This window comes from Curcuma longa, chromosome 4, assembly GCF_044706935.1.
Source record: "Curcuma longa cultivar G26 ecotype Majalengka, Jawa Barat chromosome 4, ITB_CL_G26_1.1, whole genome shotgun sequence".
NCBI lineage: Eukaryota > Viridiplantae > Streptophyta > Magnoliopsida > Zingiberales > Zingiberaceae > Curcuma > Curcuma longa.
In genome coordinates, this window is record NC_133864.1 from 22,123,498 (window position 1) to 22,129,497 (window position 6,000).

Genomic DNA, 6,000 nt, shown 5'->3' on the forward strand with positions numbered 1-6,000 from the left:
CTAAGTTAAACAAGAAGAAGATACATGTAGATCTATTATTGATACGAGTGTTGGGATCGTCCCGGTGCAATGCGCGTGTCTACACGTTTCGTAAACGTGCGCAGCGGAAATAAACAGATAATTAAACTAATTATTATCATACAACACACGCATGCTAAGCAGGAAATAACATGTACAAGACATGATAGGAAATTAAATTTTTTCTGAATAAAATTATTCTACTTGCACAATTAAAATTTGCAGAATAAAGATTATTCTAAACGTGTACCTCGCGATGACGATATTGAGCCGTCGTTGAATCAATCGAGCGGTCCTCGTCGAATCCCGCCTCTACTGGTGATCCACGCCAAGCTCTCGTCTGGACGGCTTCGGAAGCCACGAGTCGTGTCATCGTCTTCGGTACTAGTCGATGATCGATGACGATCGAATCGAGAGAAGTCTTATTCCAAAAATTACGCAACAACGTGTGTCACGATCGTTCCAGGACTTTCTAACTATCACCGAGAATCATATTCTCAATGTAATTTCGACGATCAACTTTTGACCGCCAATAACGGACAAATGATCGGAAAACTTTCTGACCATGATGGACAATTGTACGGAAGCTTCGTAAGCTCTCGGGAAGTTGAAAGACCAGAAAACCTATCCGATAATCGGAGACAATTTCCGACGATCGAACAGTGAATTCCGACGGCAAAACACTAATACAATTATACAATGTTTTCCCTCTTCTTTCACATATCCAAATACAAACTCCTCTCCCACATGGCCTAAACCCTCTCCTCTTCTCCTCACTGGCAAAAGCTTCGTGACCAAGCAACAGCTCCGGCTGCAAGCTTCTCCCATGAGATGGTCTCCGGCAGCAAGACTTTCTCTGGTGGAGCAGAGAACTCCGGCTGCAAGCCTCTTCGGCAGCAAGTCCTCTTCCACGCGGTTGAGCAAAAGATGTCGACGCCGGCCGGTGGACAGAGGGAAAGCAGAGAGCTTGTCGCCAGCTAGCTCCCACGGAAATGACAGAAGGAAAATCTAGTTCCCACTGCTCTCCCATGGCCAGCAAGAGGCGAGCATCGGCGCCGACGCTTGAGGAGACGAACAGGGCAGCGAAGAAGATGGAAAACGCGCACAGCCCTTCTCGCGCGATGCGTGTGGCCTGCGGTCGGGCGGAGAGGATGCGCCGGCAGAACACCGTGAGGAAGAAGGAAGATGGCTCCCCTCTACACGGCTGAACGGAGCAGAACAGAGGACTCCTTCACCTTCGTCGGCTAGGGTTGCTCTCCCGCGGACAGGAACTCACACATGGTGGCGCCTCCTTGCTTCTCCGGTGAACGACCAGAGAGAGATCGCAGCCAGTGCGAAGGTGGAGCGCGGGGAGGTGCGGCGCGCAGGGGTAAACGGCGCGGAGAGGAAAGGAACTGGTATACTAGGAGCAACAGGGATTGCAATTCTCTTTTATAGGGAAGCTGGTTTAGGATTAAAACCTAGGTTTTAATTAAACCCAACGGCTTATGATTGAACCGGTGGAATAATAAGCGAACCTAATTCTGATTAAACCCCTATCACTGTAGCGAACCAGGTTCATCTTTGGTTCACTTGATTCACTAACCAAACGAATTCTGATTTGACCCAAACTAGTTTTGTTCGTTTCGTCTTCACAAGACGAAGCTCCTCATCTCTTCCGTTCTGCCAAAATCTCTTCCATCATGAACCAAACCAAGTTGGTTCAACTTTGGTTCAAATCGAATCATTTGGTTCAGTAACCAAACGATCTCTGATTTAAACGAAATCAGTTTCATTCGTTTCGTCTTCGCAAGACGAGTTCCATCATTTTGTCCATTGTCTGGTTCAACCAGACTTTATTTCTCTCATTCTGAGAATCTAATTCTCAAACTCGTTTTAAGTCCTTCGGAGAACTTGTTGTGCGTGTGACCCAATAGGTTCCCGGCTATGTTGGTCGTCCGTAATTAATCATTAATTACGGAACGATCATGAGTGACACCTAGTAGTATATCATGATCCCCAATTGATCGAAAAATCAACGATTGATTCCAGAATGTCTTCTAAATCCTTCAGCAGCTACACTGAATCGTGCCTCGTTCCTTTCACCGTCTTATACCCGCTTGGTTCAGGACATGGTCTATGTGTCAGTCCCCACTAGGCTGACTATGTCACACCTAGCCCAAGCTGCTTTCTTGTCCTGTGGATTCAAGTTACTTGTACATGTGTCCAAGAGTCTCGTACTCTTAACATGTAATGCTTTGGCCAAAGACTTTTAGTAACAATCTTGACAAGCGGCCGCAAGGTATACGTCTCCCTTTTCAAGGAGCAGTGAATCCTCTGTGGGCTATTCAAACACCTTCGGACACTTCGACTTATACCCAATCATCTCGGGTCCACACCTCCTTGAAGATGCTTACTTAAGATGTCAAAGTATAAGCCTCCATGACCAAGGTGACTTGAATACCGCAAGTCAAAGGAAACTCGCACTTAAGCTGCATTGAGATCTTCATTGACATATATATATAGAACCATATGAAGTCTCAAGACAGGTCACTCCAATGAACTGGTTACCTTTAACCAACATCCACGTTTAACTCTCAACATCTAATGTTGACAGCAGTGAGATCAGCTGCTTGGCTAACCAAGGAGTTCAAAATGTGCTAGTCTCGACAGAATCGATGACGTCCGTACTCATCAATCCTCGACTAGGGATAATTCCAATACATTCATAATTACACGTGTAGAGATGCTCACTAGTTGTGATCCAATCACAAATTCTCTTACGCTATGAATCGTATTGCGGACATTCAGTAGTTGAGTTTAAGATCCAATCAAACACATATGGAATGTGCACTCAAATAGTGAATTGCTATTTATCTAATAAATAGTATAACCATAAGACGATTGCCTTAGGACACCTCTCAAATCTAACAACGATCTACTGCAAAATGTTGCCATCCAAAAGTTTGGTCTGTTTCTCTTTTTGGAGTCAACCGATCGAGGACACAGAGGGCAAGCAAAGCCTTTTGCTCTTCAACTCATATATTAATGTGGGTGGGTGGTTCTGTCTCATTGTTTTGTTTTACCAAATAATTTAAATGAGTTATGTTTAAATTTATCAATTTATTTCAAGATGAATCTTATAAGTTTAGGCAAGTTGACCTAGGGCTGGGTCGGTACGGTATACCGAATTTTGCATATGATATCGTATACCGTACCGAAAACTTCGGCATAAAAAAATCTATACCGTTACCATACCGAAAATTCAGTATACCGGAATTTCGGTATTTTCGGTATACCGAAATACCGAATTTTTAGTATATTACACCGAAAATATTGAAAATTTTGGTATACTGATAATTTCGATACGGTATTATATCGAAAATGTTGCTATACCGAAATACCGAACAATAATAATTTCGTACCGTTACTAATACCGAAAAATTTGGTACGGTATTATACCGTATCGAAATTTTCGGTATACCGAAATTTCGATATGGACGGTAAATATCGATATGGTATGTGCGGTATACCAAAAATTCGATATTTTTTCCCACCCCTAAGTTGACCTGTTTAGGTCCTTGATTCATGTAGGTTGGTTTGTGGGTTGATTTTTTTTTAAATTTAAAATTAAAATAAAAAATTTAATAAGTTAGTGGATTTGATTTATTTAAATTATTTAAATTTAAAAATTTTATTTATTTATAATATTTTTATATTTTTGATAGGTTTGTAGATTGATTTTGTTCAATTTGTAATCCATTATGAGTTGGGATTTTTTAATCAGTCAAGATGGTGAGTTAGTTTGTTGTATTTTATTGTCATATGATGGATTTCTAATGTGTTGATTTGTTGTGTGGATTACAATGTTAATTTCATTTTCATTTTTCTATTCAAATTATTCTGTTCCTAAAAACATAGCTCAAGTTTTTTAGTTCAATTTGTTTTTTATTTTCAAAAATAGATATACATAGAATTATCAATTCGGTTGTTATTACACCTTGATAGCACTTCACTTCAGGCAGGGATCGCTCAGCAGCTGCATTGCCATTTAAAAAAAAATCAGGAATTTAATATTTGTTTGTTTTCGATGCAAAATTTTACTTTGACCCTGCCCTGTAATTTTGGAAATTATATTTTACAAAAATAAGATTAACCGGTAAAGCATTTCGACTCAGAATACCTTGATTAAATGGCATAAGCTATTTTGTAAAACGGATTAACGATTAGATATGATATTAAAATAATTTTTTAACACAGAAATAGTATTCTATTTATTTAGGTTGCTTTAAAAGTTATTGCTTAAAATTTTCAACTTTTGTAAAGATTCTAATTGTAATAAGATATTATAATTAGAATACTTAAGTTATAGAGAGGAAGATTTTAATTGCAAGATATCCGATGAAATTGTAGCTGAAATTAAGATATCATATTATAATCAAAATGATATCTTAGAAATTAAATATCTAAAAGTTTCTTTTTTACCATGTACTGATGATTTTTAATATCCAAGATTGATTTTTTTACCGAACTTATTAAAAGTGAGATATTTAAAAAAAGTTATGGAAGTCCTATTGGATTAATTATTTTAAATAATCAATTAACAAAAGTTAGGTTTCTTTATTCAATTTCCTCACCTTCCACCGGATTAGAAGATCAACTTTCTAAGCGATGAGAAAGTGAATTATCAGCCCCTAGGACATGATTGAATTAATTATTATGGGACAGATTTACTGAAATAGATAAAAATCGAATCTTGATAAAATTGAAATAATGTTCTTCTCGTAGTGGTCAGTTGCAGCTTCCCGATTTACTTCCTCACAGATGATCGTGAGACTGACTATGTGGGACCGCTGAGGTGGCGAATTTCATTTTTTTACTAAAGAGTTAGTGAATTACCAACTAGTAAAAGAAACTAAGTGAAATTTATAATCTTAGGGCAGGACATGGTACAATGATAAAATCATTGATAGATTTTTTAAAATGTTACGGTTTGATTTTTAATTAGAGCATACATATTCTTTAGTTGATGGTTTCAACGTGAGTGCTTTTTGAATTTATTTTGACAATGGATAAAAATTTGCTATGGGGTCTTCAAAATTAATCGATTCAAAAAATTAAAAATATGAATAAAAAAAGTGGAATTTACAATGACAAGCTAATTATTTAACATAGTATACCACTGTATGAATAAATTTACGTCAATAAAACGAATATTTCTTGTAATTTTGTACTAATTCATACAGCAATTACTGCTAATGCATTTCATTATCATAAACTGAATAAAATACGTTCATTTTTAGTAAGTTATTCTATGATGGATTAAATTATATATTATTTATTTTAGTAAAAAAATATTTTACACATCTAATATTTCAAAAAAAAATCCTCAAAATAAAAAAAAATCAGGCATTTTAAGATGTCTCTTTCATGTTCTCTATCCCAAGCTATTTGAAAGGGAAGTAAAAACTTCTGGACCCAACGGCCAAGTAAATTTTGAAAGACTTCATCATAACCCAACAATCCATTAACCCAACAATCCATTGTATGAGAAAGGTTCATCTAAACTCCAAGGCACGATTGAGTTTGTTAGTATAGAACAAACTTGTTGAAGTGAACAAATATTGAATTTTGATAAAATCGAAATAATATCCTCTCTCGTAGTAGTCAACTTCAACTTTTCAATTTATCTTCTCATAAATAATTATGAAATCGATCATATAAAACTGCTATGAATTCTATCCTTTAGATAAGAGAAATATCCATTTATGAAAAATCAGCTTCTAAACTTTATTATAACACCTATACTGAACCATCTAAATCAGTCCGTCCGTGAATAAGACCCTAAACCACTGCATGTCGAACAGCAACAGCGACCAACAAGGCCCAAGAATCCAAGTGTTTTTTTTTCTCCCATTTAATTATGTTTTATTAATATCAACCTCCGGACAAAGAATCCGAATACATTTATATTCATATTCAATATATATATATATATATATA